General features: G+C 31.3%; 1 long non-coding RNA gene across 2 annotated transcripts; it reads left to right on the plus strand.

The window, feature by feature from the left end:
* Positions 1-205: 205 nt before the first annotated feature.
* LOC143071196 (uncharacterized) lies at positions 206-6052 on the plus strand. Of its 2 annotated transcripts, XR_012976815.1 has the most exons (5): positions 206-576; positions 3258-3321; positions 3807-3888; positions 4595-4728; positions 5475-6052. It is a non-coding gene; the product is annotated as an uncharacterized LOC143071196 (long non-coding RNA). The 2 variants fall into 2 exon arrangements; XR_012976816.1 differs by lacking the exon at positions 3807-3888 and having other exon boundaries at positions 426-576.
* Positions 6053-9785: the final 3733 nt, after the last annotated feature.

Here is a 9785-nt window from a genome sequence, read left to right on the forward strand (position 1 = left end):
TTCAACACCTCGGTATTTTCCGCCTAGTAAGCGAAAGTATAGTTATTATTTTTAAAATGACGATTAAGATATCAGAAAGGCTTAATTGAAGTATATTTTCATTAACTATAGAGTAAACGCTCATTTTTTCGAAAAATTGTCCAATTTTGACAATCCGGAAACAGAAGTTATGGTAAACAAATATGGGCGACTCGGTCGGCTGCCAAGACAGACGAAGGCGTTTAACCAAAAAAAGTACGCCGATTTAAGTCTCTTCGTCTTATCGTGATGCAGAAATAATGTGTGCAGTTTGGATGCAACTGGTTGTCAAATATGTTGTACCGGCATAAGAAGATTAGTTGATAGAAGGAATGTAAACACATCACGCACTTGTCCTTTTCATCTGGCGATCTGCTTTGGGAGACGATTTGAATGGATCATTCATTTTTATGTTTTATAGTTCTGTATTCATATGTTAAGTGTATATCTGGATGGATTTGAAACGACTTCCTTATGGTTCCTATTACATGGAGAACCTAGTAAACCAAAGGCCAAGCTGATGCCAAGCTTCAGTGTAAAACTTTGAGCAGGTGCCAGGTAATTTGCATTTACAAATCCAAACATTTTAAAACTTGAGTTGGACATCATTGTCATGTTAATTATGCCCCACTACACCAGCTTGTCTGGCAAAACAGCCGTTAGATGTCATAGTAATCTAAACTAGACACATGTATGAAAACAAATGATTATTTAACCCTCTTGCTGCCGAGTTTTTTTCTTGCTTTGTCGCGCCAAAAGCATCTTGACATTTCTTATCTATGACGTTGCAAAACTTGTGCCTCTCTGTAGAACTGCGCTTTCCCGCCGTCACCTATAAAATACTAAAAATATTTATTCTCGTTTTTTTTATTAGGTAATTAGTAAATACTGTAAAAACAACTCTCAAATCATTATATATAAACGACAAAACAACTGCACCCAATGAAAATGAAAATAAAAACAAAACGTGTACAAATTAATAAAAATAAATAAAATCTCCGAGCAGCTGTTCTATGATTCTATGAACTACTTCTTGTTGTATTAAAGTATGAAACGTGTCAGATTAAAATTATCATGATTTCAATCCTTCTTTCGGGAGGCGGGGAAATATTTTTTATATAAAAATTATTATCCATATTCATTTTGTTTATTTTTTAATCATGTTTATTATTATTTTGTTGACCACTTATTGCTCAAAATTTTAGAGAATACGAATAAAAAAACATAGAAAAAACGAGGGAAGAAATTCTCTAAAATGAATTTCTATTTTCTACAAGTGAACCTGAATCAATAATAATTCATTTTCATTTACTATGATAAAGTACACACTGTAATTGACATACACGAAATATCTTTAAAATCTGTTAATTGATAAATTGTTCTCTTTTCAACGTTCTGTGGCAAATGTTTTATGCAATATTAAGGACGTCTGAAATTCAATATACAATAAATCTATTGCTCAGTGGTTCCTACATAGTAAAAGATCTGTGGTGAATGCCAGAGGTTGCCACTGGGAAAGGATATCTATAATATATATGATAGGAATAGAAATCATTGTGTCTACTACTAATTTAACATCCCAAATGATTTCGAATGAAAATAAACATTTTTAAGTCAGTGCTTCCATGATGAAACAGGTTTAAAATGTATTGAAATATCGTATGACAATACAAGTACATCGGTTAACATGTGTGTACTTTTACAACAACATTGAAAAAATCCTAACTGAGTTTTCAATCGTGGTATTTGAGCCCTAAATATATTATCCAGTTCTTTTAAATAAAGCGTGTATGGTGTATTGTGAATGAATATTAGTATTTCGCGTAATCAGGTATAACAGTTACCTTTTTTATGATTTTTGATCAGGGATAAGATTTTGGATTTATATGAGATAATTAGTAAACACGTTAAATAAGTTGGTATTATAGTACTAACAAGCTTATAGTCCTGTATCATTTCTTGACATTCGTTTTAAGTATACTTTTAAAGCATTTTATTCAGTTTGATTCATTCCCGCCAAAATCGCCCTTTTGACGCCGTCTTTTGACGTTGTCAGTGCCCCTGAGTATTGTGACGTTACAATGGACCTTTGATGTTCTACACAATCAGCAAGATTTGTGTGTAGAAGCCATACATGTCCCTTTGGCAGCAAGAGGGTTAAAAAATAATCCAGGTCGGTCAGTTTATATGTTTGTAATAATTTAGGAACAAACACCCAAGTCAAGGCAAAAAACAAATACAAACATATTGATAACAATTGCAAGAAAGCATTAAACAAAAGTGCAGTAGAACTAAATAGGAAAACATGCATGCTATCAGACAATTGAGGGATTCAAGCCAAGGCTACCCTTCAACATGTTCAAAAGTTGAATTGCCATGGTACACATACAATGTACATGTATGATCATCATGTAGCATGAACCATAAATGGCTGTTAAACTTGTCACATTGACACAGACACTGCCACAACACTAATTAATTGATACATGTTTATACATGTATACTAGCATGACTATAGTAATATATATTTGATAATATCCATCTAAAAATCATCTGATATCATAATTTAATCAGTATTTGATTAAAAGTCAAATGCTCATGTACATGATGTAGGATACAAAGAAACATACATGAAGAGCAAACAAACAATTGACCATTCATATATGTATATATCTGGGAATGTTTTCTGTTTAATTTCTATGAATGTAAGAAGAAGTTGATACTTTACATGTACAAAACAATGTATGTGTACTTCCCATTTTAATCTGATATCCATACTATACTTAATTTTTTTTTATACAATAACTAGTCTAAAAATTTAAATACAGACAAAATATTCAACGACTGAGCGAATAAGACAAGATGCGTTGTCCCTGAGTAAATTTTCAGCGTTGTAAGGTCACAAGTTGTAAAGCTTTTCAATATTTGAATTCTTTGATTATTTATTCTTTTCATTACATCATGTACAATATGTACATTGGCAAATAGCATTTTTACAACAAATATTATTCTATTATACTGTTATAAAATGTATGTGTTTTTTAATATATGTCCAGTTTTCACTTTATTATATTTGGTAAGAAAATTTGTATTACAAACTAACAAACATCATTTGTACATACATACAATGTGCATGTACAAATGATGTACATTGTACTGCTACATATATACATTCCTTATCTATGTGCTATCAAAATGAAGAACATTTTTGTAACAGAAATTTATATTTCATTTTTTAGAGAAACCCTCCTTGTTAAAGATGTGACATTAATCCCTCCAAACCTACAAAACACAATTGATAAGGTAAGTTGCAGATTATCTGAGATATTTTTGATTATCATCCCAAGAAATGTAGCATACATGTATTACTCTTCTTTCATTTATATGATCATGAAGATACATGTACCTTGTAATTTGTACAGTTGTATATGTATTTCTGCCATCTGTCCTGTTAATTTAAATGTACATTAGGGGTCAGAAAATAATCAAAACATGATACATGTATAAAGACTAATGGTGTGCATTTTCATTAACTAATACACAGGGTTTTTTCTGTGTTCAGATTGATAGCAATTATGTTGTCAATTGTTGTAGTGTCATTGATAAATGAATGAAATAAATGGTTGTACCTAAAATTATTTGAAACATGTCTGAACTTAACTCTTATATATAGATACAATTTACATTGTTTAACCAATTTTTATTTACATTTGTATATCTATATGTACATGTACATGTACATGATCAATGTATCAATGATGACAAGGAACTTTTTATTTAAATTTCAGCGATGCTAATTAACCTTGTTAATGACTGTGGAGAACTTATGCTACATTTACCTAATACACAGACAAACACAGATGGGCATATGTAATAAATAGATCAGTTTTCTAAGATACATGTTCATGTTTATTGTTATATCATGTATATTATGCCTTGTCTTTAAAAAAGATAGATATGAAACATGAACACATATGTACAGGTTCCATGTTTATATGTATTAGAGAGTTATCTAACCTGTTTAAAAGCTGATAACTACTTAGTACTATCAAAATTTTAGTCTATTTGTTTCTCTATTTGTCCATGATTTATCTTTTAATGGATAGAGTTTGAAAATTAAATCTATAAAGTTGGATAAAATATTCATATAATGCTTGCATTGGTACAAAGCCATTTTGAAAATAAGAAGATGTGGTATGATTGCCAATATGAAAACTCTCCCCAATACATGTACTTCACATGACATATAAAGGAACCACTTTAAGTCATCATACAACCTTACACAATAAGACAAACCCATACTACATAATCAGCTATAAATTTAAACAATTCAAAGGAGAAGACTAAATACAACTACTGAATTATTGGTTATACAGCATTAAAATACAACTACTGAATTACTGGTTCCTGACTTGGGACAGACACATACAGAATGTGGCAGGGATACACTACTTGTAGATTGAACTTTATTAAAAAATTACCCATTAATTTATCAAACTAAAAATGCCTATTACTAAGTGAACTCAGATTACTCTGTTGTTTACATATTTGTTAAACTATAATTTGCTTCTTGTAGAAATTAGCCTGTAAGATCAAGATGCAGATATATCCACCAGATACCAAATGCCACACCAAAGCAGACATTTTCAAATGTTGAGAGACCTATGAATACATCTACATCCTTCTTCGGACTTTGAAACAACTGATTGAGTATGTTAGCTAACATTTAATCAATTATGTTTGAACAGTTCTACACAACAGCCTGGGTGGATTTTGCTTTTTCCACCGGCCCACTCCAGCTATAATCTCTTTTTTGTTAAAATATTGATATCTAATGCTTATCTGCTTTTTTTCAATTGATTGTACTTGGAAGTCTTTTGATTAAACAAAAGAAATTGCATGCCCACTCCTATGGGTGGGCAGAGTTGACAAGATAGAAAGTTTGCCCACTCCCACTGGACGGGTGGACAACACAAAATCCACCTGAGCTGTAGTGTATATTTGAAAGTCAATGACTTCTATTAAAAAAAAGAAAAAAAAAATCTAGAACTTTATAATCTTTTTTTTTCAATGCCCCTATTTATATACAAAAGAAGATGTCATATGATTGCCAAAGATACAACTCTCCACAAGAAACCAAGTGACACAGAAGTTAACAGCTACAGGTCATTGTAAGGCCTTCAACAATGAGCAAAGCCCATACCGCATATTCAGCTATAAAAGGCACTGAAATGACAAATGAAATATTATGCATGGTGGGGGTGAAATAAAAAGTGTCTTCTGACCCCTGATTCCCCTACATTTATTTCTGGAACATCCCTCAGTGTTGCAACACATAAACACATTTGGTAGTCAGATTGCTTTCAACCATATACTATAGTGATAGTTTTCTTCTTCAGAATGCTAAATTTAAAAGTTTTAATAAATTTGTGATGAATTTTCTTTTTTACTTCCAGTTAGGCAAGATGTTATCTCTCATATCAAAGAGATGGAATATGAAACTGGCAGCCAGTATTGATATAATGTGGTACTAAAAGCTCCAATACCATCAGGGCGGAAGACATAACAGGAATTGTATGGGATTTGACCAACCTTAGACTAAAAAGAAAAGTTGTTGCTGCATTACAGATATTTTGAACTCATCAATTTTTATATATGTTTTAATGTTAATTCTCTCTCTTATGAATAATATGATATCTATACTTGCAATGAGCATGAATTGAAAATTCCTCATGTTTGTAAAACTGTTTTCCCTTGACATTGACCACATTTCATGGATTGGTGAACAAAGTTATGTACCCATGGTCAAGTCCATGTATCAGATTCAAAAAGCAATAGGTCTGCTTAATTTGGTATACTGCATGATTGATCCTGATCTCATTGTCATGTTTTATTGATCAATTTTAATATTCAAAAGATTTAATATTGATTGTACATTGTATATATAGATATGATAATATTTATTTGTATCCTTTGAACCATCATGACCATGTTATACTTTCATGATAATGTACAAATAAATATTGAAATGTGATAGAGTTTATTAATATCATCGAAGAAGATTATTTCTATTATTTATTATGTGCATGAAGTAGAATAAACACTCTCTGAAATATTTCATGGGAGATAATTAACCTAACTGAGTTCAATGTTGAACAGGAATGATGGGGTATGTTTTAATGAGCTCTAGTTAATGCTGGTGTGAAATATAAGAAAATGCATCCTCAGTCTGAGCCCTTATGCTTTCATGTGATGTCTGGTGTTGCACATTGGACAAAATCGAAAACATGTAGCAAAACCATAAATATTGTCCAACATGTTTAACCCCACCACATTATGTATGTATGTGTCTGTCCCAAGTCAGGAGCCTGTTATGCAGTGGTTGTGGTTTGTTTGTGTGTAAAATATTTGTTTTTTTATCATTTTTTTTTTAAATAAGGCCGTGTGTTTTCTCGTTTGAATTGTTTTACATTGCCATTTTGGTCCTTTTAACCTGACTATGCGGTATAGGCTTTGCTCATTGTTGAAGGCCGTAGTTACCTATAACTTAATTTCTGAGTCATTTTGGTCTCTTGTAGAAAGTTGTCTCATTGGCAATCATACAACATCTTCTTTTATTATATACTTTTGAAATATGAGCAAAAAGGAGAGAATTTCCATATTTCAGGTCCTAAAATTACCTTGACCTTTGACGTTTTGACCTCAAGGTTGAAGCTAATCCTATATCTAATGCATATCATAAAGTTATCATAATTAACAAATGTAATGAAAGATTATAGTACATAAAGGTAAGTTTACTATAGAAAATTGAGCAAAAAAGGAGGTCATTGTATACTTTGAGCTCCTCAAATTACTTGACCTTTTGACCTGTTGACCCCTAAAGGTTGAAACCAAACCAAGATCTTTTGCATATCATCAAATGGTCTTTATTTACAAAGGTTGTGAAGATTATGGGACTAATAGGTAGATACACTTTTGAAATTTAGCAAAAAAGGAGATTTTTGTTGATTTTTAGCTCCAAAAATGACCTTGACCTTTGACCTTTTGAACTTTACATGTCATAAATATCATAGTTTATTCCTATTATAAGATTATATGAAGTATAGTTAGTTTTGCTAAAGATTTACATTAATTATACCAAAAAACATCAGAACAGGGATACCAAGTCTTCATTTACGAACTGTGACCTTGACATTCTAAATAAAAATTTCTTGAAATTGGTACGGTAAAAGTTTCTAAAAATTTTTTTTAGGATGAAACAATATGTAAAGTTAATTTAAATGTCATTTTTTAATGCTCTGCTAAAATATTCACTTTTGAACTAGTGAAGATATAAAATTGACAAATTTTAGACTTTTCTCCTTTTCTATTATTAGTAACAATAACACAGTTCTAAAAATAGAATAGCAAAAAAACAATTTATTTTTTATGTTTAATTTTACAAGGTTACATGTACGGTTCCTTTTAAAAGATAGATTAGTAAATTATACTATATAGATTTCTTAAAATTACATCCTATTAAAACCCCTTATTTGGCATTTGAGGACAAAAAAAGGGGGGCACTGTAACCCAGCTCTGCTGTTAACCTCAAATATTTTGCGGATTTTTATTTCATAGTAAAAACTCTTAGACCCCCCTACTTACAATCCTTGATAAAAATGTAAATTATTTTGCTTGTTGTATATTGGCTAATTATGGGCCGGATACCTTAAGGAAAATGGTTATATGCAAACTAAAGAGAATAATTTTCTTTAAAAAATATCAAAAAATAAAATATGTATCCTAGTCCTGATTTTTAAGTAAATTTGATTTCTTTTTTATTCAAAATGGTCTAAGGGAGATAACTCCTTTTAAGAAACATTACTTTCTCTTACTTAACAACAATTGCCATGTGACTGAAAAACATCCAAATCGTTATTTTAATAGAAATAAACATACCTGTACCATTTTCTATCTTTTTATGAAAATACAGAGTGGTTCATATTTAAGGTAGCACAATACAAAGATTTTTTACTTCCAATCACTAACCTTTGAAATGCTGTAACTTTCTTATGAATGCATAGAAAATAATAAAAGAGGTATACATAGATAGATAAAAGATTAATCTTTTAAATGAATGCAATATTTTTATTATGCAATCATTATGTAATCAATTATTATGTAATTAGTGGCAAAATATGGGTACGCTCACTTGAATAAATTTAGCTCTATCATCTCTTTAACTATACAGAAAATTTTAACGAAATCTTAATCAACATATCATGGGCTTCAAAAGGGTGTCTCAGATTGTCTCTATGGTATTCCATTCTCTCATAAATCTCTAATTAGTGTAAACATCCTAACCACATAAAAGACGATAATGTTTAATTAGGTGTAAAATTTGTTCTATACATTCTATCTAAAATCTGAGACACCCTTTTGTAGATAATGGCCATAGGAACAACATATAATAAAATCAACTCTCTAGGGATACCTATGCAGAAGCTAATTTCATTTGAAAGTGGAAATTTGGTGAAAAGTATTTTAGACACAGTTAACATTATAATTGGTTACATAATTGTTGCATGATACTAACATTGCATTAATTTGAAAGAGTAATCTGATAGCTATCCAAAACTACCATTTTTATAAATTTTCAAACATTATTAAGAAAGTTACAGCATTTTAAAACTTGGGAGTTGGAGTTATAAAATCTTTGTATTGTGCTACCTTAATAAAAAGGAATAAATAGTATAAAGACTATATTTTCTTAATTCACCCCTGAACTGCAATGTTTACAATTACTCATTTCCTGTTTGCAAAGATTTTGCATCTGCTGTGTTTCATTTGACATAACACAGTTTTATTCCGTTTTAACTGTAACGGGAATCCATATCTCCTTTAAGAAGATACTGTGCATGATGTGGAAATATTTTAGAACTTTTTTAGACAAAGGCGAGTCCTTTCACAACGTTTCCAGTGCCAGTGGCATGTCATGTGTCAACCATGCTACCGAGTTCGATGACAGTTACGAAGCTCGAGAATTCCTGTTGTTGTAGTTTTCAATTTATCAGGACTGTATCATAATCAAAGACATCCCAACGAAGACCAGCTAGTCGAACAATAAGACTGCAACTCATACATTGTATAGAAGTACCAAGATTACATAGAAAATATCATTGTCAATGTCCATGGCTGCATGTGCAAGCAATGAAGCATGACACAACTTGATAACTTCTAAGGACATTGTGTGTGTTTCGTTAGGCCATGTGTGGCTTTTCACTTGACCTTCTTTTGACTGTGTGTCCTGTTTATCGGAATAAATCAGAGAAAACAGTGTATACACACTCTATCCACTGTGAAAAGGGAGATCAATAACAGGAGTATCCAAGCATGACCAAAACAGAAAGATCTCTATTTACTTATGTTGTTTCACGTTGTGTAAATGTGAATTCTTTTGCAGATTCATCCGACTCCTCTCCGAAAATTGTGGCATTGGGAACAATTCAGGACGAGTATCCACCCCCTGGTCCATCGACATCTGAAATTTCTTCCCAGGAATTGACCGAAATTAGTTCAAGCAACACTTGTTTGGTAAAATGTACTGTGACAAATGAAAATAAATCGTCAGATTCTATGAAGAATTCAAGTAAATCGTCTGATTCTCTCGACCCAACACATTTTAGGCATAAACAGACAGATGCAGATAAACTAGTCTTCCTTTCTTCTAAAACTAATACAAAACCTGTGAAATACTATCCTCAAAAAGGAGGGAGACGCTATTTACC

The sequence above is a fragment of the Mytilus galloprovincialis genome, chromosome 1, assembly GCF_965363235.1.
Source record: "Mytilus galloprovincialis chromosome 1, xbMytGall1.hap1.1, whole genome shotgun sequence".
Taxonomy (NCBI): Eukaryota; Metazoa; Mollusca; class Bivalvia; order Mytilida; family Mytilidae; genus Mytilus; species Mytilus galloprovincialis.